Below are 24,708 nucleotides of genomic sequence, written 5' to 3' on the forward strand. Positions count from 1 at the left end.
TCCTGGATCCGCGAAAGAAATGTTCTACAAGTGAAAATCCCCACCCAACACTTATTAATTGAACCTGGGATCTTGGGCTGACAAGCCTGGAGTCCAGACCTCTGGAACAAGTGGCTTTGATTTATGGAGAACCTAAAATATTAACTTTTTGCTGTAATTTTTCTTGAAATTGTGTGGGTGTATTTTGGACTTAATGCTGATTACGTAATATGCTTTGTGGTTTACTTTAAAAGTGTTTGTCAACCAACATTCACAATAATTAGTTTATTAGAACATAGGTAGCTACGTATTTAAAAATTTAATAAATAGGCTAACTAAGTTACCAAATTTAATCCAAATTCCTCAACCAGGTGTGGTTTACATAGATATCTACAATATTATATTAAAACAGGGTAAGGTTTTTCAAATACTTTTTTTTTCATAGAAATTAACATTTAATTTTTGAATGGTTAAATTTTGGTGTGATATAGAATATCTAATTAAATGCGACCGAACATGCTTTATATTGGCTATCTTCCATTCTACAGTAAGAAATTACATATTAAATAAGAACTGAAATTTCAAAAATTTTTGGTTTTGTGTTCTGAGTTAAACGAAGTTATGCACAAAAAGCTAAAGTATAAATAATTATTTATGTATGTTTTCTTTTCTTTCAGGTAAACACCATCGTGAAGCGATGCTTTGAAATAACGCTATTGCCAAAATGAAGATAAAGGTCCATGAAGACCTGATGACCAAGTGTAGATATTCCCAAAAGCACGCCTCAGAAACCACTTAAGCGGTAAGAACTGCGGGTTACAATATTCAGTGTCATTAACAGTAACCAGGTATTCGAAAATAAAACATAGGTATACATGCTTGTTCAAATATTTGTTTATAATTAACGCTAATTTTGATTGGGGGGGCGGGGGAGGGAATTTGAAAATGGACAATGGAAATCAAAAAATGAACTTAAGACCAGCTTACGTGAACTACAATGACTCAGATTTCTCTCTTATTTTTATTTTTAAATACCATTACAAATCAGAAAGATAAAAAAAAATTGCAAGTCAGTTAATAAATTCAGGTAAAAGTTAAGGGAATGTATTCTTCCATGGTGGTGTGTATCTTTTGAGTTGTAGACTTACATATTGAGTTACACGATTAAACGTCTAATTAGAAATTAAATGTGTATCTCAGGGTATTTTAAAGCAGCTGTTTTTGGTTAATAATGAATCCCATCCGTTTTGATTGTAGAACCAATGCATCCAATAGCTACCATAAATAAGAACTCTTTTCACTAAAAAAAAAGAAGAAAATAAAAAATAAAATAAAGAAAATAAAGTGAGTCAGTATTATATTAAAGAATTGTAAAAATGTAACAAGTTAAAAATTTTTCAATCTAATGTATTCAATAATAATTATCATCAAATCACAATTATTTAAATCACTTCACAATTTGTGAATGCAAAAAAAAATCAGCTTCTATATATTATTTTTAAAAGGATTTTATGTCAAAAGAGCAATGATTTTATGGTAAAACCAGAACGATCAACACTGTAAAACACAATTCTGTTTAAACTAGGTACTGCGAGTCAGCGAAAATCGACTGGAAAACTGATAAAACTGCTTCATTTCGGATTTACTTGGAGACGTTTTGCAATGAAATTCAACTAGTTATGAATGGTTTAATGATATTCTTGGTTACACAATTATAAATTGCAGTAAATTTTCGGAATTTTCTACGAATAATTACCTCAAATAAACGTTATTTAAAATAAATGGAACTACATGGAAACTACGTTGAATTTAAACTTTTGAAATTAGTTTTTTTACGGTATAAAAAGGACGCATGGAAGAAATTTTTTTTTGCATGAGTCTTAACCAGTGTTATTTATTTTATGTAGATTATTCTTGTGGGTTTAAGTTCAACGTAAGAAAACACTGTACCCGTAAATTTACGAAGACAAAGAACGATAAATTTACGAATAACTCTGGGTAATACGTAACCAGCGTTGTTCGTAGATTCTAGGTGAAATTTTTTTAACAGTGTAGAGTTAGAGCACACTGACTTGTCTCCAGGACTAACACTTGCAGCGATCGCCGCCAGCGGCGCCACCGTCGCCCGCTCTGCATGTTATCCCGCCGTCATGCCTCATCTCCTCGTCCTATGTGCGCCGTACGCCGTGCGCCGTGCGCCGTGCGCCGTGTGCCGTACGCCGTACACCGTACACCGTGCGCCGTGCGCCGTGCGCCGTGCGGCATCACGCGCCGTGGGCGTCGTCAACCAAGCGGCGGTTCCTGCGCGACAGCCTGGAAGCTACACTGTAAAAAAAAGAACACGTGTAATTCAGTACACGTGATAGAAGTGAAAGTTCTTTGGCAATTCAATCCTCTACTCGTAAGTAAATTTTAAGGGGTAAAAGGCAGAGAGAGAGAGAGAGAGAGAGTGAGAAGGAGGGGGTGGGGGGGGGTCGAGTGAAAAAAGGGGGGGGGGGGGAGAGAAGAAAATATTCTAAAAAAAAAATACCGCTTTGGGTATTTTGGCGTTCATTTTTTTTAACCAAGTATTTAAGATTCCTAACCTTTTTTTGTATTAATTAAAAATTTAATTAAAATTAAAAAAAATTAATAACCACGAATGAACACAGAAATTACTCACTTCAAAATAACTGCTCAGGAAATCAATAATTTTTGAATATTCAACAATGATTAATTAACGATAAATATTACTCACTGTTGAAATTTTCACACCATAAAGAAAAACTGTGTGTGTTACTGTTTCTTCAAACAATTCTGCCATGTGGAACACAACAAATCTCTGAACGAATTATGAAATCCTAAACAGGTAGCGCTATCTGTGCGGGAAATGCAGGGACTGTCTCGAAAGCGCTCTCTACGCTGCTGGTTAAACAAGGTGGAACGCTAGCGTACTGGTAGCTTATATATAATTCAAGGCATTCAAAGCTGACTGTATAGAATTTCTATATCAATATCCATTTTCTGAAACAAGCGCATGAGTAGGCCTACACTCTCTGTCTTATTCTTTTGTTCATCTCTGTCAGTTTTTTTTTTGTGGTGGACGAATCATCGCACAATGAGAGAACGAAAACGAGCCCAACAACATACATAGCATAGTACTCTCTTTATATATATTTTTGACTGATTATAGACTATACCTATTCTGTCCTTTTCGCGTCAGAAAAGTTTCACGACAATGTTTTACGAAAACGTTGAATTTTATAATAAATGTATGCGGAAACAGAGTCTCCTCTGGCAATAGTGTAATTTTACACAACATAAATTGTTGTATTTTAAAACTTTTTTTAACTCGCTCTCTTTTCTGTCTTCCTGTCTGTTCGGTACAAATTTTGCAATCGATTTTAAACTAACTTCCCGATGAGCTAGAGACTTTTAAACCTTGAACATAGCCCAGAACTGGATGAAGATTCAATATTACTTACCTACTTCGCTTTATTTTCGGTTTGTTTATTTGTTCGTTACAAATTTGTTTGGTTTTGTTTGGCAAAGCTCCCGGATTCGTGGTATCAGGCTACGAGCAGAACAGTATAGTGTTGCAGGATGCATAACGCAGTACTCGCAGGCGGTGCCTATATTCCGCATACAGGGATAGGTGAAATTCCGCCACACGGTCATATAGTAGGTAAGGTCTGGCAACTTCCTATCCTTCTCTTTGGTGAACCCGTCCGCTTAGAAAAGTTCACGACGACTAGCGGACTAACGGCGCTGGCAACAGTTTAGTTTAGAACTTCGTCAATACATAAATGGCGTTGCATTGAATTCGGCACGCACTATCATCTGGTTTGTCCATCACGGCTTGTCTCCGTAATATTATAGGCCTATATTGCAAGCGACACTCATTTTTAGTTTTAAACCTTACAAGTATTTTATAGGCATTTAAAATTTAAAATCACAAATTTTCGTTACAATCTGTATGGGGTTGTAAATACATTCAGATACTTAAGCTGAACTAAAGATTAAATTAAATTACTTGCAAAATTTCAAGCTCAAAAGACTAATAAGCAGATAATAATTAATTAAAAAATAATATCTAAAGAGTTTTTAAAATGAACTGATGAGTATAAAACAATTTCTCCTAGCCCCGTAAAGATTTACCTATAACATCATACAGACACCTAATCGCATATAGATAGTCATAAAAATTTGTGAGTGTTGATTTGTATCACCTATTGATTAACTAGTAAGATTTACAACGAAAAACGTAGGACGCATGCAATAAACAATTAATGCATGAATAGTTCACTAACAATTTTATTACACTGCAAATTATTTGAACTACAATAGATAATTTATGCATGAGTAGTTCACAAAAAATTTTATTGAATTAACTGTTGTGTACGTTTTATCACTCCTTAATGTCCATACGTTTTCCGTTTTAAATTTTACAATATACTATCTGTATGCGGGGTTATAAATCTTTACGGGGCTAGGATAAATTATTTTGTCTACTTTTAAGTCCGCATGAAAAAAGTTTTTTTAAATATTTTTTATTTAGTTATTATTTACTCTTGTGCTCAAGTAAAAATACTATAAAAAGTTTAAAAGTACAATTGCTATGGTTTAGTAAATATGCCATAGTTGTTCGTGTATTTTTACTTTGTGATAACTTATATAAATTTACGTATGCATAGGTATATTGTGTGTAATTTTTTCCACAACCGTCAGTTTATTTTACTCAATCGTTGAGTAAATTTACACGAACATTGAACATGCTAATTTGTTCTACTTGCAAATTTTTTTGTTAATTCTGTAGCTTTTAGTTGTTAATGAACAACGTGTAGCTACTTTAGAGCGATTTATAATTTTATCGCCTTTAATTGTTCAAGTTAACACTTCTAACGATAGCCTGTAGCACAATTTTATTTTCTAGAAAATTTGTGTCAAATTACACCAACTGTACTATATATAATTTTTTTTTTCTCGAAATAACACGCCAAAAAAATGTAATTATCTTTGAAATATTTGTGCAATGGGAGTGCATGACTTGATGTAAGCTTTTGGACATAGGCCTACGCCATTGCTAAGCACACGTAAGTCTTCTACAGACATAGGTACGTGTGCTTAGCAATGGCGTATGTCCAAAAGCTTACATCAAGTCAAAAAAACTTAAACTTACTAAACCTACCTATATGTAGACAATTTTACTTTTTTTTCCAGCCTAGAAGTGCTTCTATCCAGAAGAAACCATTCTTGTGAGGAAAGTTCTGCCTACATGTTACTCTGGGGTATGCTTCAGCGACACCTGAGCCCGCAGAACCGACGAGGAAGTACGTGCACAGGTGGATAAAAACTATGCTATCAGGGAACATGTAATACATGAAAACCTCCATCAGGCCGAGCGCACAGTGTTCTGATATCAACGTTAGGCACGTGGTGCCAGAGCGACCTCTTTCCCCGTGCCGTCGAGTCGCGTTGCTCAGTGGCTGGCATCTCTCACAGCTTCGCCGCCTGCTATACACACACCGTGTTCATTTTTGTTTTCAATATATATCTTCGTTACTAATAGTTAAATAAATATAAAAATTAACATTGTAAATTTAACATTTTAGCTACCTCTCCTGCGTTTGTGGTTTTGTCGCAAATATTTTCAACAGACATTCGCCAAGAGTTATGTAACGGTTGTAAAAAGACGCACAAGTGTTTGTATATGTTATCACTTGAGCGGGCGTTTTACACCCATTACATAACACTTAGTAAACATCTCAAATGCAATACAGCTATAAATTAGTGTTAAATTCACAGAAATAGCCCATAACTCTAAGGAATGACGAGAAGAGGAAAAAAAATTCAACATGGCGAGTTAGACCGCGCCTTAAAACTTGTTAAAAACATAAAACATTGCATGTGCTTAGAAAGTAGTGGCGGTTAGGAACTTGTTGGAAACTTCGAGACTGGCCAACTGCCGTGCTGAAGCTGTCTTAATGCTGCTGACGTCACGACTGACTTTAAATTTCGTAGACTAAATCCACCAGTCACACGTAGGTAGACTATGCTTTGCTCAAAATTTAATTCTCGTTCGTTGCGGTTACTGTAATGATCGTGACGTGATGTGTGTCCCGTGATGTCACGAAAAAAGTCGATTGCGATGACTAGCTGATTGATCGCTGGGAAAATTTTTGAATTGAATTGTGATTGTTACAGAGCCCCTATCACGCTATTCATGCAGCTTATACACTGGTCCAATAAGAGATGCCTATGGTCACATTGGCGTCACTTCAGACTATCGTCCAAACCGCCCAAACCACGGCTGCTGTGTTGCCGAGTCACGTGATGTGCACCTGCCTTCATTGTCTATGGACACGCTGCTATCTTGGGCCGCGCTGTTAAAAATTTTCACCTCCAGTTTACGAAGGACGCTGATTACAAATTCTGTGGTGTTATGGAAGAGAGGGTTAAGTCATAAACATTAAATTTTAAGAAAGGTGGAAGAAAGTCTAATATTATTTTCACGATCAAATATTAGTCGTTATATTATTAATTATTGATATCTTATACCATAAACTATAAACCATATAAAGTGTCAAAAGGAGTGGTGGGAAGGAGGGGGAAAAGCGACAATCCTTGTTATCTTCCAGGCGCGCGCGGTGTGTATCATATTGCTGCAGTCGCCAGCCAGCTCTGCACCTGCACATGTCCCGGCCAATGTCACGTTCTTAACAATATATTTAAAAATAGTAACAAATTGAGGGTTTCATGAATTTGAAAAAAAAAACAAGTAATTAAAAACTTAATCTTTTAAATATAAGTAAAATACATTAGCTTGATTTTTTTTTTTTTAGTTTGTATTAAGAATTGAGCTAATTATTGTACTAACCAGCCCACTGCTTCCTGTAGAGTCCACCCCCTGGACCGAGGAGTTGCGGCGCAGGACCGAGAACTGCTGCCAACTTCGCAGAAGCGACAATTCAAGATGGAGAAACCACCGGACAGGCAGGAGATGTGATATCCGAGCACTCCATGGCTGCAAGACATAATACCTACTTACTGTCATGTGATGTACATTTTGTAAAAAGAGAAAGAAAACCCTGAGTAACGTGTGTTGTGTTCCTCTGGTGGCGAGTATGGTAACTAACGATCTGTTCAAACCAATTATTGCAACACCAAAAAAAAAATTACATGTTATTTAGAAAAAAATCCTTGCTCAACCATATACCTTTATAAATTGGTTAGGGTATCTATAATTCTAAGATATTAAAAGATTGTACATTAGAGTTGAGATAACTAGTAGGTATGTACTTAGACAAGTTAAATTATGTACTTAGTTCATGCCATTGACAGAAAATAAATCTACACATACCTAATTCTACTTCATTAAACAATATCAGAGAGATTGTAGCTATTTTTACTAACAAATTAAAAATTAAAAGTAATCTTCAAATAAAAAAGATAACCTATCACACTTTGGCTAGTTAATTTAATTGATTATGAAATATCTTTAATATTTAAGTAGGATTTTCTTTTCTATGGTAGCTTATGAAGGTACCCAGGCTACGTGTATTTTTCTTTGAATCGTAATTTTGAATTTTATATAGGCCTATTATTGGATCGCTTTAATTCTTTATCTTATATAGAATTATTTGCTCCTTTATACAATTTAGTATTAAAAATATTAAGTAGGATTTTATTTTCTTTCGTTAAGATTTTTTTGCTGTGTCTTTTTTATAGATAATTTTTTTCCATAATTTAGTTAAAAAAGTTAAAATACCTCATGTAGCATAAAGCTTGCTTTGTTGTGTTAAATTTAAGAAAAATTATCTGTAATTATGAAGTTAAATTATATAAATTAAATAAATAAAATATTTAACAATGTGAGCGTGTCTTTCAGTATTCGCCAAAAATGTGTAACATATAACCTTGGCAACGAGCAAATTCATGTGTTCCCGTGTTACAAACAAACATTTATAATACGGAATTCGGACACGTAATTTAACGTAGAATTCTTTATAAAAATGTTGCCGAACGTGATAAGTAAATATACGAAGATTGTGTTTTCAACTAAGCTATATTTCTTGGTGCGAATCACACTTAGTTTCCGCACCCGTCGCTAGAATTCGCTGCTGGTGCAGCTACGTAGAATATTTAATCAATCGATTTTCAGAGCGAAAGGTTAAAGTATATAATAAAACGGCTCCGATAAAAGCGAAAAAGAATTGAACTAATACTAAACCCCGGCTTCGGGTCTGATTTTCAACAAAGAATTTCATTAAATTGTGCCCATCTTGTTAAAATTCACTAAACAGTTAATACTATAAAGTTTGCCTTTGTATTTGTGCACTTTGATTCGTGCCATCCGCCACAAATGCAGCACCGTGTTACACATTTCCGTTCCATGCGACTTCCGTTCCATTCACGAAATTACTCCTACCAAATGTCGTATACTGAGAGCTAAGATGTTCACACATCAAAAACATAAGAAAGTAAGACGTTTGGAGGAGAAAGGAGGGTGAATCGTTCTGCCAGCGGGCCCAGTGTAGCTACCTACAGTCTGTACGTAGGGATTAGGTTACAGATGATTTTAATGTAAAAAACAGGTAGACCTTTTTTTTACCAATACATTTACTATGTATTTTTTGGTGAATTTTAAAGACGTAAAAGGTAGTAATTTGCCAAATACAATTTTTTTTTGGCCATGATCGGGAAGATGGCGATAGTGATGTCCATTTTTTTTTTTAAATTTGCATTTGCGTTTTACGCACTGGCCGATCGCTTGTTGCAAATCAGCATCGTGAAGGACATGGAGCCGGGCAGGCATCAGCAATTAGTCCGGAGGGGTGGGGGTTGGGGGGAAACCACTCCGGGAGTAGCCCATCCCCGGGATCCAACCCACGACCCCACCCCACTACCGCATGACCAGACACGCCCTCGCATAGTCTACTCTGTTTGCAAATAAACACTTCCCGCCAGTCTTGGCAAATCTTTGTTAATCATGCTTAGCTCTCGTGGAACAATTTCCTGGTTTCTATCTACCTGTAGGTATAATAACTAATAAATATTTTTTCACGTCAAATCGGTAGCTACCTAAAACAAAATGCCTTAAAATGTGCACAACTTACCTATACATCCTGTTTTCGTCGAACATCGCCTGTATGTTCTAGAAAATTTTCATTGGTGGCCTTATTTACCACACAAATTTCAGCATTCGTTTAAAGCATTAACCCTTAAAAGGGTCAATGTCAATGGTTTCGCATAGAAAAGTTTTTGCTCGGTGATCATTTGTTCTCTCTCTCTCTCTCTCTTTATCTCTCTCACTCTCATGTTATCGGCAGCGTAAGTTTCTCGCATCTTTAGCTACAGGACCACATTTTGCATTTCGTATCTAAGTTTTGTTATTATTTTTGCAAGTACAGGAGATTTAGAAGTTGGGTCAAAACAAAATTTTCTGTTATTTAACCGTCTATGTGTGTATTTCAAGTGTGCTTCTTTTTTTTCCTTTTAAATGAATAAGAATGTACTATTAATGTGTTTATACACGGAACGAAAAAACTTTGAAGGAGGAGATAGGTAAGTTACTGAAAGACGAATTCTTATATTCAACCTTTTTAAGACATAATTACATTTTATAGTATAATATTGGATATTTGGCTTTGTTAAACCAAGTAGGCTATCTAACTTACTGCAGTGCCTGAAATTGAAAGTAATAATTTGCTGCTACAAATGGTTTACCCTGTAAAGTACGGCATAATTGCCGTTTAGAATATATTTAATTAATTTCTAGGAATGACTCCCAATAAAATTGTACATAATATACACATTTTTATGGTCTTTATGAATCTCTTACAGTGTGAGTTTTGCCTTAACGATGGAAAAAGATCAATTTTAAACGTTTAAAAATTGTTATGGAATCAAAATTGTTGAAACCAATATGGCGTCTTTCCGTGCATATTTCTACTAGGTAATTTATATTTACATATTTCTAATAACTAGATAAATTTACTAACACAATCTTCAAAATTGCCTTGCATCTGTGCAGTAGACTACCAGCAATCTAAAAATAAGGACAGATTGTCACTTTTCTAAAAACTTACTAGATAAGCATGTCAAACGTTCCTCCATTGTTTTCCCGCGAGAAGTCTTATCTCTTATCTCGATAACTATATCAAGTGGCTCTTTACGAATGATTAGGTATCTACAACATCTAAGTAAACAGTGTTTGATATTTCGCAATAAAATATTATAGCTAATTTAACTTTTAATTAAAAATAAAAAACTTACTGCATGTACGCTTAAAATAAATATGACCTATGTATTTAGGACAGAAACCTTAAGCTATGCTTATAATAAATCTGTTACGGAGTCGTGTCCGTAAATTGAAGATACTTAAAAAAAAAAAGGAAGATTAGGTAATAAGAAGTAATAAAGAGGCCAAAACAAATTGTTTTTAAAATGTTGTGTTTCTGTTTGTAAATTTGTTAAATTATCATCCAAAAACTTTTCCATTTAGGTATTTCGATGCAATTCAGAACCAAGGTAGCTTATATGCCTATACTGAATAATTATATCCATCCCTAAAAAGGTGGAATTAGGTAAATTTGTTTTTATAATAAAAAACTAGTATATCCGAAGAAAATGAAGCAGGAGGAAAGATATAAGGTAAAAATTAAACATACATTAAATACCATAAAGTTTTTATAATTTTCTGAAAACACGGTACTAATAGGATGAAAAAGGATTAAATATGGTATATAATAAAAAATACATATATCAGGAGACAATCATGCGGAAGGTAAGATATTAGGTATGAATAATAAACATTTCACTACTACATAATGGGTGAAATGAGGCAGGTTTGGTTTTACGAAGAAAAATTGTTATCAATTGTTATAGCCTACTACATGAATAAGGTAATAAACTTAGAATGGATCACACGCATTAAGAGTTACGTTGAATATATATTATATTTTTCTAAGTTATACTACTTAAATAGAAAGGCGATTTGGTTTTATAATATGTAATAAAACGTAATATCTCCCAAGCCGCATGAGCATAGCTATGTATTCAGTATTATCTATTATTTAAGTTATGTACTTATATTTATTTTAACACATGTAAAAGAATTTGCGCGAGGCAAAGTAAGCCTATAGTGCGTTAGCGTCAATACTTTAGATATTGAATTTTGCAGGATATTCAAAATTTAACAAATGACAAAGTGGTGAGGTAAAATGGTTAGTATGTTAATTATGACAGGTAGGCCTAATTATTACCTGTTTGTTGGCATATCCTGGGTCGGAGACGTTCAAAACGACGTAACGTACTTGTATGCACACTGCAAAGAAAACCTCGTAAAATTACATAGCCTACATATATACCTATGTAAGTTATATATAAAAATGTTAAGTAATTTTACTTTTTTGTCTTTTTTACAAAAAAATAAAGTTCGTGTAATTTTACACAAATATTTCTAGTCAACCAAATTGTGCTTAAGACTCGGGTAAAAATACACGAATTATCATCCTTTATTACTTTAACTAGCGTATGTTCAATTACACATTTGGATGTGTACTTGAAACATATAGATAGAGTATTATATTAATCAGTGTATGGTTTTTTTTTTCTGTCAGTAGGTACACTGTACCTACTTGTAGGTACTCACATACGTCATTGTAAGAGTGCAAAATGGATGTCAGAATAAATATTCTAATACCAAGGAACTGCAAAAAAAAATGTATTTTGAAATTCATTCTGACAAAACCCCGTTTAATTTACATTAGGTTGCGGAAGTGGTATTCCTATTAATTCAGAATTGGTTAAAATTCATTAGAGGGCACGGTGGTCAGGTGAAAGTCGGCAACGCGCTGGGCTACGGTGCGGGGGTTCTGGGTTCGAATCCCGGGTAAGACATGGATGTAATTTGTGTTGTCTTAATTCACCTACAACTACAACTACTATTTCATAATGACTCGGTGTGACACAAAAAAAAAAACAATATTAAGGGGGAGATGATTGGCACACTGGCGACTGGCAAAACTTGCTGGTGTGCCACCCATCTAAAAAAAAAAAAGTTAAGACGGTAGACTTAATACCTAAAGGTCACGAGTTCGCTACTCTGCTGATGCACTAAGATTGTTAGAAGCAATTATCTCATCAATTAAGTAAAATTGGTAAATTTCGAAATATTTTGAATTTAGCTACACTTTGTTCAATGACTTGATGTAAACTTTTGGAAATACGCCATTGCTAAGCAATGGCGTATGCCCAAAAGGTTACATCAAGTCATGCACTCCCATTGCACAAATCTTTCAAAAATAATACTTTGTTCAATAACAACAATAAGTTACAATTTTTTTTTGTAAAATGTACAAATTAACGTGTTGATTGTTAATGTAAATTTACTATACAATGCACTAAAATTAAATGACAGTGGTTAAAATATGTAAATTTACATATCATAGAGTAAAAATACACCAACCGCTATGTCATATTTACCAAACCATAGTTTTGGACTTTTACACGTTTGATATTATTTTAATTTTAACACAAGACATACATCAACACATGTGGGTGTAAAATTACACCAACGGCGGTGGAGACACTGATTACACATACATTTTGTGTAAAAAAAATACAATTTTTTCTACAGAGTATGCCTTGAAGGGTCGTTGTTCGTGATAAGCCTAACAGGTAGGCCACACTTCGTGCTCTGATGTCATCCAATAAAGCACTTCACATAGACAGCGCGGTATGAACTACAGAGATGGACAAAACTCTCGAGGAGAGTACTTTAAAGATGAAACACAAAATTCTCATTTATAATGTGTATTTCAAATACAAAATGAAAATTTTGACTCACAATGAAAATTAAAGCAATGATTAAACAAAAAAAAAAAAAAGACTTGTCAAGTTTTAAACTACGTATCAGAAAGTAATAATTATAATGGACACTATCCTAAAAAAATTTCATTTCACATCAAGCGAATAGTAAGTTTCTCAAACATTGTGTTACCGAATACTTGTACCTTCTTTAATGGTTCTTGCAATAGGGAAATTTGATTCAAGATGTTAGTTTGGACAAACGCTATTGCTGGTTGTTACACTGCATGTCATACGAAACCTCGACAACGAACAAAAAAAAAAAAAAAAAAAAAAGGATGAAAATTACAAACACCCAGAAAACAGCTTAAATTTGCCAATGTCAAAAAATTAAAAACATAAGCAGCGCAGAATTCCGTGGAAGGAATTAGTCAAAAAATTATAACAGTACGGACGTACACATTGTGCTGAAACTACGAGACATAGTGACAAGGGGAGTAAATAAATTCAAAAGGTAGGTTGTCACTTTGATCGTGTAAATTTGGATCCACACACACAAAGATAACCTCATTATATATTGAGATTGTCACCAGTAAGTTTTTTTTTTGGACATGAGTCATTGTTGGTTAGACTGTATGCCATAAGATGGTGTGGCAAAAAAAAAAAATCTTTAACCAATCTTTCCCATTGCAAGAACCATTCAAATAACAGATTATTGTTGTATAATTTTTAATATTTGGTATGTAGCTACATCTACATGCTGCAGTCATGGCTTCATTATATCGGAACACTTCAGATAGCCTATGTATCAGGATGAAATATAATCAGCACTTAACATTTCTGTGGTTCTGGTGGCTTTCATTGTTGGTGGCCCTCCATGTTTGAGTGAATAAAAAAAAAAGTGAATTATTTGTTTCATTCAGAAGACGTCATAATTTTTTTTATTAAAACAAATTAATAATTCAAAACTAGTAACAAAAGAGCAGTCAAGTCACCCATCAGCTGGACCGCGAGAGCTGGCAACAATGCGCACCCTCCTGGCTTCCAGCCGACAGCCGCCGCTCACAACTGCTATGACGTCACGGGAGCTGCTGACCAATCAGCGCTCGCCCCCACCAACTGCAATAATGGACCTATCTTTTTGGTCGGCCCACAGCTAAGGACATTCATTTTCTTAATTACGTGCCCAATTCACGAATTAAATTTGAAACTGAAAATTATTTCTTAGGATACAAAACACCGCACAAAACATTTGTAATACAAAAAAAACTATAATGTTCGCATTTACAACAAACGCATGTATTTTAGATAGTCCTATATACTGCCAATCCTAACTGTGTGCATGTACCTACTTTAGATCGATTTATATACTGCCCATCCCTGCTGTGTGGAAAAAAAAATCACACATGACGTGACATGACGTTCTGTAAAATAAATTGCGTTATTGGAAGTGGGTAACTGTTTTACGGTTGATGAGTTTAGGTTATCTACAGTAAAAATATCGTAAAATCGTGAGGACGGTAGGCTAGGTTATAGGTTAGATACATTTAAAATAGGTAAATTATAACTAACCGAATACTATTTTGCAGTATTTTAATGTAGCTAACTTAACATAACCAGCCATCCTTACGATTTTACGTAATTTTTAACGTTCCTAACATAACCAACCGTTAAAACAGTAAACTACCAGAGATTTTTTTAAATATCACAATACCGTTTACAAAATCATCAAAAATCTGTCAGGAACTAATAAAATTGCATATTGGGATTTATATAGGATGCATAGGATAATGTGAGGCAAGATTCCGCACGGGGCAAGAGTCCTTATTCGTAGCAGTTACGCTCAGTGTCACTAGATAGCACTGGCATGTCCATGTGCTCCATTCGAATGCGTTTCTACACACTGGGCTTGGTTGTCACGATACTCCCGCCATTTCAGTGTGAGTGGTGGCAGTTTATTGTTTTAAGCAGTGTGTGGTGTTATTTATTATATTTAGAAGAGCGTATAAATTTGCATGAAATCTTCAAACCATTCTGCGGAATGTACATAGACATTAGAAGTAAGTTTTAAATTATCTACTGGTGTGGGTAATATTGGTTTTATATTAACGGGTAAATAATGGCCAGTGGATGAAACATTTTGTTACACATGGGGCAAGATTCCTGGGGCAAGAGTCCGTATAACATTCTGTGCGTATTCTTACCCCACGTAGCCATTTTGTCTTGAAAAATGTATTTAATGCCTAAAACTATATTATAAAGTATGCATTTCCTTTTTTGTTTTTATTTTTGTTTGTAAACATTGATTATAAACCGTGAAATTTAATCGAAAAACCCACAATTCTTATTTTCTTTAGTGAAAATATTCGAAAATGATTTATCCTGAATGTGGGATCAATCAGTGGCGTCTCGTCAGGGCAAGCAAGGCAAGCAGTGCTTGCCCAGGCAGTTTCCAGACATTGTATTTTTTAAATAAATATTTTATTCAGAATAGTATTTTACTTTGGCTCGTGCAGTTAGGTGTATGTATTTTTTACACTATCTTCTTGGGACCCAATACTGTGCGCTGTACGCTATAAAAAAAGAACTCGTTGACACAAAAACATGCTGTTTTAGAAGCGTTGCTAGGTTTAGAAGCGCTGGTAGGATCGCTTTCAGCAGGAAGGCTGCCGCAGTAGTTTCCTTTCGGAAGGGGGGTGGCATGGTACAAAGGTTCAGGGAGGGGATTGGCTGGAAATTTTTATTTTTTATAATTTTTTTATTTTTCCTAGCCTAAGTTAATTCTAAGTGTGTAGGGGAGGGTCCAGGTTAGGGGAGGACCTAAGTGTGTCTCAGGCCGAAGCCTATACACTCTACCATGCGGGTTTTTAACCATGCAGGACAAGGGCGCGTGCATCGTGTGCTTATTGGGGTTTACTGGCCAGCCATGGCTGCGATTGGCGCCATGACTGACGCCCCATTGGTCGCCTAGCTTAAAGCTAGCTAATGTGACCCAGGTAAAACCTGCATAGACACAGGGAAAACCCTGGGCCGCTTCATGCGGGGATCAAATAACATGCATTACGCAAGCAGGTAACTACTGGACAAGAGGAAGAAGGGTCCAGGTAAGAAGAGTTGGAGGGGCTGAAAAATCAACCTTGGTGGAGTTGGGTGCTTGGGCCTTGCGGCCCGCATTTAAGTTGGGAGCTCCTGGGTTATTATTAGCCAGGGGCGCATGCGCCCCCAGGGGCGGGCAACTTCACGTCAGCCCAGCCACAGCTGCCCAGGCAGCCACAGTTAAGACAGAGTGGGCAGACGAGCCAGTAAACCGGCTCGAACTGCTGGCTCTCGGAGCGAAAGGCAGCCTGACGTTGCGCCATCTTCATCTTCCTTCTTCAGGTCAACAGCAGTACTTTTCAAGCCAGGGTGGGGGGAGGGACCCAACCTCGCCACCCAAAATCCCCGAGACGGCTAAAGGTCGCGCCGCTCGAGGCTACTGCTGCCACAGCCACAGCAGCCCCAGCTGAAGGTTCCTGATGTCTTCCTTCAGAGTTCCGATGCATTTCAATTCCGTTGCGCGCGCAGCAGTTCATAGCTCCGCAAGTTCCAGCCCGCAGTTCGTCTACACTTCGCATTTTTGCAGCACATCGAGCTCCCCTGCGGTGCCTTCGCCGACGAAGCTGCTCCCTGCCACGCGCCGAGCTGCATTCAGGCTACCTTTCACCCCGACAGCCGTAATAACGACTCCACAGGCCGGCCATTGGTCCGCGGACTGCTATTGGTTATTCGCAGTCACCCCAGCGAGATTGCAACTCTCGGGCTGGGCTCCCGTATCCGCCACCCGCGGGACGCGGTCGGTAGCAGTTGGCGCTGCTAGGCCGCCCCCAGCACGCACACAAAACCAACACGCGCTGCCAGCCTTCGGTTACCCAATAGGTCGCAGGGAACTCCCAGCCAACAGCCCGCGAGAGAGATGCGCACGCCCCGAGAGACGACCACCGACTTGGCTGGAAAAATACGCGGTAGAACTGGAGCGAACATGGCCAAAGCAGACGGTGGAATTTTTCCGCCGACTGCTTCGGCTATGTCCGCTAAAGTTCGGCACGGCAGGTGGCGATGTCTCGTTTCAGTCGGCGGTCGTCTCCAAGGAGCATGTAAGAAGATCTGGAGTGGACATGTGTAGGGCGAGAGCGAAGCCAGCCGGTTGCGAAGAAGGGTTGAAAAGAAAGAGGAAGAGAGCGTATTTCTACTGGAAACGCAGCCCCAGCCCACTTGTCCTTGAGGTTTGAGTGGCGCTGGTGTGCGGCTACAATGGTGATTTCCTGTAACGCATATGGCTGTACAAATCGATGGAATTCCAAGCCGGATGGCGTTGCTTTTCACATGTATTAAAGATTTTTTTCTTCATTTGTTAACTAAATTAATTCCCAAAACTTTTGAAGCATCAGAAAAAAGTGGCAAATTTTTTAAACGGAAGTAACTAATCTTCGAGCTTTTCGAAAAACCTAAGAAAACTATTTAACAAAGAGAAGTTGTTTCAGTTGTAAGTATAATTCTTTACTTTTTTCATAGATTTCCAAAACGTGACGATCAACGACAGATCTGGGAAAAAGCGACAAAGCGGAAAAATTGGACTTCGTCTCCGAACCATGCATTGTGTACAGTGCATTTTGAAGACAAATGGGTCTTAAGAAGCGAAAATCTAACTCGATTAAAGGATGATATGGTGTTCGGTATATTAAGGTTTCCCTCAAAGGAACGGTTTCACAATGCTTTTAAGATATTAGATAAATCCCAACATAAGTTTAAAACATTTCTCTTAAAAGTGTGCTTCGTAGCATTAAAAGACGTGCCTTAATTATTTTGCAAATTTATCATTGTTATGGTGACGATGTCAGGGGTTTTCGTATTTTTTTAAGAAATATAGTACAGTATGTATTAGCAACTACGTTAAGAACTGTTATTTTATTCACACAGAGAAAAGAAATACAAAATGCTAAAATTTGGCGTCTGTCTTTTTATATCCTATATAGGCTTTTTATTATATTATGTGTGTTGTAACATGTATAAAAATGTTAAATATATTCAACAATATTTGGTAATTATATATATTTAAAAACTTTTATGTACGCTACTTGAAACTACGTGAAAGGTTTTCAGTCTATAAAGGCCTATTCTATGATTTTTTTAAATTATTAATTCTTATGCAAACAATTAATAAAATTGAAAGTTTCTTACATTGTCAGTATATGCATAGCATTACAGTTATTACAAACAATTCTCTACCAGTGTTTAGCTAAGGTTTGCATGTTACGTTGGTTGAGTAAGTAGACTGGAACATGAACATGATATTGAAAAGACTTCTAACTTCTACTAATACACGTATATTACAAGAGATTTGTAATAGATTAAATGAAGTAAGTAAGAATTAGTTTTTTATAAACGTTGTGTATGAAATTATAAAATTTTAACAAAAAGAAGTGCGTTACGAAGACATATGTCGGTAGTGTTACCCACTGAAACATTATTCCCACTTCAACTCTCTGTAAAAATAAAAGTATGGGGTTGAATGCGTCAAGAGTGGTATATAAATAAAATTTGAAGCTTCTTCCTAATTTCATACGCAGGTGTCCCCCACCTATACCTAGTTGCAAACAAAAATTTTTCCTCGATGTTGAAATTTACTCTGCGTATTCACAAAAAAATTTGGCAGTAAATGGGTATTTAATTTTTAAAAATGAAAGTATTCATGTTTCGAAAAAAAGATTAAAGCTGTGTGGGGAAGAATGTTTACAGATAATCCAGTAAAATTTTCAGTTTGATTGTTTTGATAGTTTCGGAGCTGTTGCGAGTTTAGTTTGGAGGATTTTACGGCCGCGCGAGACAAGTTTGGCTCGTTTTCGTTTTCTTCCAGCGTAGGAAGCAGGGAATAAACGCCGATACCCGGCTTCACCTCGCATCCTTTGCTGGCCTTCCCTTGTCCTCTCCAGATGTATTACTGTATATTAGCTCCATGGTCGTCTCTCGGGGCGCGCGCATCTCTCCCGCGGGCTGTTGGCTGGCAGTGCGTGGGGGATTTGTGGGCGTACGATGATACTACACTCCCACTTAGTATATAAGTAATGTAGAGTAGGTATTTTAATATCAGAATAATGTAAGTCAATCATTATTTTTCAAAAATAATGTATTTAAAAAAAAATGTCAATTTTTCTACCTGTGGAATAGTCAATGTTCAGTTAAGAAAACTACTTAAATAGCACCATTTTGTACCTTGAAATCCATATTTTCCCGGCGGAGGGCCCCCAGACCCCCCCCCCCCCCAACCTCATCATGTTTTGGTGTGAACGGAGTTATTGCTTCCCCTCATGTAAACCTCACGCCTCGCCACTGGATCAAATGTGTTTAAAATGTGGTTTCCATTTATAGGATATGTACACTTACATGCGATGTGTGCATGTTGGACTCTTACCCCACAGTGATAGGACTCTTGCTCCTCATGTGGGGCAAGTTTCCTAATTTACATGATTGTGAGTTTTGTTAGGTTAAAACTTCATAAAACCTCCAGTAATAATTCTAAATATTTATTTTTGTTCCTAAAGTCTGTAGATGTATGAACATGTGTGTTTCAGTTCTAAAATTTGCAACAGAGGTGATAAAACTACGTATGTGTCCTTAAGTGCGGACTCTTGCCCCACATTACCCTACCTATTCTTGAAAATTACCAATTTAGGCATAAAAAGTGCTTTAAAACTCATAATTTCAACTTATACTCCCATTTAATTACCAATAAAGATGTCTACAAACTCCCACTTGAAAAATGGTCACAAACTAGAAAACTACATTTATTTCTACAGTAGTCTAATGCATTCTGTCAGAACTATGCAAAAATCCTGTACTTATAATAGGTATGTATTCCGTTTACAGGTAGGTATTTAATATTTTTTATTTACCTAGGCCTACTTATTTTTAGTTTAATGGTCAGCGTCTTTGCGCCAACGATCAAATACAATCTGCTTATTCGTTCCAATATGTCTATTAGCTTTTTATAGATGAGTTACTATAACTACACAGTACTCAAACCCAGAGCCCCTACTGCCAAAACCCGGGTTAAATTCACCCGTGCTAAAAAAAGTCGTTTACTATCTACAAAATGTAAGAGATATACCTACATAATATCTAGTTAACAATTTTCACCTTAAATTTATGAAGAATGCTGGGTAAAATTTATCCAGGGATCTTCGTAAATTTACAGTTTATCTCAGAAAATTTACGGCACTGAGTTAAATTATTTTGAATATAAATAAATAATTATGAGCTTATTATACTAACAAAACATTGAAGTATTGTTGAATATACAGCAAAAACGTTTTTTTCCTTCCACGCCTATGTTTAGGTACCTTGTTTACCACGAAACACTGAACTCGAAAATCGGAAACACGCGTAGTTAAATGAAGATCCAGTTATATGAGATTACGAAGAACTTTTCGTTTATTTCAGGTTGATTCATTGTTGAAAAGTCCTTAAATTTACTGTAATTTCTAACAGTGTACATATCCTGTCATCACGCTCGAATTTTTGCGATTTCAGAATGGAATGTAGTTCGTTCTTTTTGCAGGTCCAAGTGATCATAACTAAAGTGAAGGTTTGGTTGGGTTCGATCAGCCGCATTCATACCGCAAAATAACTTTATCCTTCCCAGAAGCAAGTTTGCACGAACGCTGTTTTTTCGGGTGTGTGACTGAAGATGTGTGTATACTAGACTGGAAAGAAGCATGTGAACCAGGGAAACCTAGACGAAGCACAAATATTTTGTACATACCCGAACACTTGCCTTCGTATTACTTCTGTATTTTTTTTTTTTTAAATTAAAAGCACGACAAAGATTTCAACATATCGTTCCGCAAAGGTAAAATAAATATTACAAAATAAAATTTTCAGATAAGTTAACAAAACAATTTTTTTTATCTATAGGTAGGTACCTACTTATCTTTGGGGAGGTTTATTTTTGAAGTGACAACTTCTAATAAATCGATGAACGCCGGCTGCACGCACGAAAAAGTGTCCCATAACGCACATTGTCCCACTACGGATGTCCCACTACGGATGTGTCCTGTTATGCTCATTGTACGCATGCGTGGCATCTCTCTTCCACTCGATTGGAACAACCATCGATTTGACTTTTCAATCATATTTTCGTCGTTTGAATTATTAATATTATGTAATTTAACGATCGTCCACCGATTTTCAGCACAATCAGTACGGTTATTTAAAAGTAATGTTGAATATTCAAATACGTTTTTAACGAACAACGGTGTTTTACAGTTACACATAATAATTCAAATTACACCCATGATCTTTTGCACAATGTTTTAAAAAAAATATTGTAACACATTATAAATAAGTTTGGTGTATTTGGGATGCGTATTTGTTATAAAATCGTGTTATAAAAACGAAATAATTTTATTCCCCTACCGTGCTTCTATCTACGGTGACGGACGCGAACCGAATGAAACGCCATATCTATCCGCTATCGCGGGAACCTGGCACGGCGAGTGCAGTAACAATAGGTTATGTTACAATTGAGTAAAGAATTATGGTGATTCATATAATTTATGATAGATATTTGATTACAGTTTATTTATATGAAAACTTGTTCATAATTATATTTAAACTTTATAGATTAACATCAGTTTTAAAAATTAATTACCAGTCATCTAGACGTGAACTGTTTCGTCGACTGTTTATAAAGTAAAGTGAAAAGTTAATGTGGTTTTCATTGCTTATTACAACAACAATTTCGGCAATAAAGGTTAATTATTCTTGCATTTTAAAAATCTGATTACTAGTATAATTTCAAGTATTTATTCTTTTATTATTAAAAAAAGTAGTATCTGTCTTCGAGTGCAGTAATAATAGGTTATGTTAGATATTTGATTATAGTTTATTTATATGAAAACTTGTTCATAATTATATTTAAACTTTATAGCTAAACGCCAGTTTTTAAAGTTAATTACAAGTCATCTACACGTGAACTGTTTCGTCGACTGTTTATAAAGTGAAGTGAAAAAATGTGGTTTTCATTGCTTATTACAACAACAATTTCGGCTATAAATGTTAATTATTCTTGCATTTTAAAAATCCGATTACTAGTATAATTTCAAGTATTTATTCTTTTATTGTTAAAATAAAAATGATTCAATTTTATTCATAAAAGTATGCAATCATTTCATCAATGTTTTATTATGACGTCAAGTTAAACTATCGTCCGTAAACCGACTTTACAGACAACCAATTTTTTTTAAGTCCCACTTCTTTAGGCACTTTATGAAAAAAAAATGATGAGCGTGAATTTTCATGTTGCGCGCGCATCTTGCAACGAAATTTTCACAGGATAAAAAAGGGTAAATAAAATAAAATTTATATATGTGCTTTTAAATAATATACTTTGGTGATCGATATTGAGTACTGGTCCATATAGTTAAAAATTTTATTTGTTGTGAATATTAGTGATAGAAATTGTGTTTATACACTTTTTCAAGTGTATTTATATAAGTGAGGTTCAACGATGTCAGGTTACTTATAAGCTTCCATTGTCGCTGGCAGGGTTTAGTTGTCAACATTCAGCGTATTTAAATATTTTTGTTATTAATTAAAATTTAACTCGATTATTTTAATAAATTAAATAGCTAGTTTTGTACACGTGTTTATATTAATATTAAATACTGCGTACTTATTTTTTTTTTTAATTTGATTGCATCCATACCTTTCCAACCGTAGGTACCTATTTATAATATAACTTCATTCCTTTTATAATTTTATTTCTGTTATTTATTTGCATGCAAAAATTAAAGTTAGTTTTTTTATCATGCCAAGTAAGTTATAACTTCTAACGCGCGTACAAGCACCCATTTTTTTTTCCATACATGAGACCTAGGTAAGTAATGATTTGAACTTCACAAGTAATTAACTGTGTAAGGTTCGTCTGCGCGGCAACGGGGGCGTTGTCTTGCGTCACTCTGTATCTACGTCCTTGCAAGTACTCCGGACTCGAATGACCTCTGGCCGCGTTGGATGACGTGTATATTACCATTTTATTATCCATACGAAGTTCTATTTCGTATTATATATTGGCAATGTTATTAATGAGATTATATAGGCTAATTCACACAACACATATTTTTATGTGCATGAGTGTAAAATAATTTTGTGTGGTGAAGGTGCATTAATATTAGGCTATAGGTAGGCTCCTACCATGTTTGACATTATACACGCAAATTAAAATATAAATTGCATATATTCAAATAAAAACTCAGGCAAACATAAAAATGATAAAATAATTAGGTAGTAGGAAGTCCTATATGATTTGTCCACTTGCGAAACCTGTTAAACGACAATTAAAAAAAACTTTTAATGCATGTTGGAAACGTTTCAGAATTGTCTACAGAGACCTGAAGTTATTTTATAATAAAACCTGAAAAAAAAAGACATACTTGAAACGTCGATGAAAAAGTTACGTCCACCAACAAAAGCCTGCCAAAATTGCTATGCCTACACCTTCCAAACTCGTTAAAAATAGTCCAATTCCAAATCCAGCTAAATCAGAATCGCAACATGGTCACTTGAAGCATATACATGCAAATATGTTAAATCTCAGAACTTTACATTGTGGAGGTTCAAAGACAGTGGTTTGCTTTAATTATTTCAATATTTTTTAGGCAGATTTCGAAGAAATGCTACTTCCGGAAAATTTTTATACAGTTTTTCGTTTTCCGACCAAAAAAGTAGAAATAGGAAAAAAATCACTACAGCTCCTATAATATGAAGAATGTTACATCCTTTAGAACGTATTATAACTGATAAGTAGTACCTATTAATACCAAAAACTTTTGTCTAAATATAGGTACTACTATGTATTTATTTTACGACCAAAAATAAATGCAAGGGATGGAAAAAAAGGGTTGGTGGACAAAAAGAAAACATTACTACCTTCGTATAGTAACACCATCGAAACCATTCAAATTGTTTATAAATTCTATCATTATTATCTAAATTTTGTTTCTGAAATAATTTTTCATACAGCTAACCATTGCTGCAAGGGTGGATAAAAGGGGGTTAAAATACAAAAAGAAATTAAACTCCCTTAATAGTTATACCATCAAATCAGTTCAAATTTTTTTTGTAAATCTTATAATTTTTATCTAAAACTTTGGCTGAAACAATTTTTGACGAATTATTACCACAAAACCGGGGTTGAAATTAAAGAATTTTTTCCTTGCCAAAGACTTTCAAAGTTATTGTAAACCTTTTAAATATTATCTAAAACTATTGTCTGATTAATTTTTTATACGACAAATAATTACTGCAAAGGTTGGAAAAAGGTTTAAAAGGATAAAAAAATTCACAAATACCCTATATTGTAAATTTTTTCTAAATGGAACAGAAATATTCATGTGAAATTACAGATATTTGTAAATTTAACATTTACATGAAAACAACTGTACCACTACAAAATAGTGTTTGCAGTAATAACTGAGTTCTGATTCTTACCCGGGCATTTATGCTTTGTGTTGTTCCAGTACCTTCAATATTTAAAGTTATCTGTAAACTGTTCCTCGAATAGCTTTTCAGTATTAACTGTACACATTAATAAGCACAATAAAACAAAATAACGTCGAAGTATTTAATATTCGATTATCTTTTCCATGGTATAAAAATTTATGTTTTAATTAAACATCAAATAAATTATAAAATTATGCAGAAAATCTCGTAATAAATACTCCGTATCAACTGAAAAACGTATTTAATAGGTATAGATATTTAGAACAAAATAACCATAGCCACGTAGCCTATTGTACAGTTACAATATATATTTTATAGTATAACAAACTATTTCTTGGCAACTGGTTTCCAAAGGAATCTTTTGGAAAAAGTAACATTTTTTCTTCTGTGTAATAGGCATAC

At 35.1% G+C, this 24,708-nt stretch overlaps 1 long non-coding RNA gene across 4 annotated transcripts in view; it reads left to right on the plus strand.

The window, feature by feature from the left end:
• LOC134542364 (uncharacterized) overlaps positions 1-7,830 on the plus strand; it is a 67,799-nt gene extending 59,969 nt beyond the window's left edge. Inside the window, exons 2-5 of one of the 4 annotated variants that reach the window (XR_010076787.1) lie at positions 657-781; positions 2,062-2,380; positions 5,179-5,300; positions 6,856-7,830. This is a non-coding gene — a long non-coding RNA (uncharacterized LOC134542364). The remainder of the gene's footprint in view (positions 1-656; positions 782-2,061; positions 2,381-5,178; positions 5,301-6,855) is intronic. The other 3 variants (XR_010076786.1, XR_010076784.1, XR_010076785.1) reach the window with 3 other exon arrangements.
• Positions 7,831-24,708: the final 16,878 nt, after the last annotated feature.

The sequence above is a fragment of the Bacillus rossius genome, assembly GCF_032445375.1.
Source record: "Bacillus rossius redtenbacheri isolate Brsri chromosome 4 unlocalized genomic scaffold, Brsri_v3 Brsri_v3_scf4_2, whole genome shotgun sequence".
In the NCBI taxonomy this organism is placed as follows: Eukaryota; Metazoa; Arthropoda; class Insecta; order Phasmatodea; family Bacillidae; genus Bacillus; species Bacillus rossius.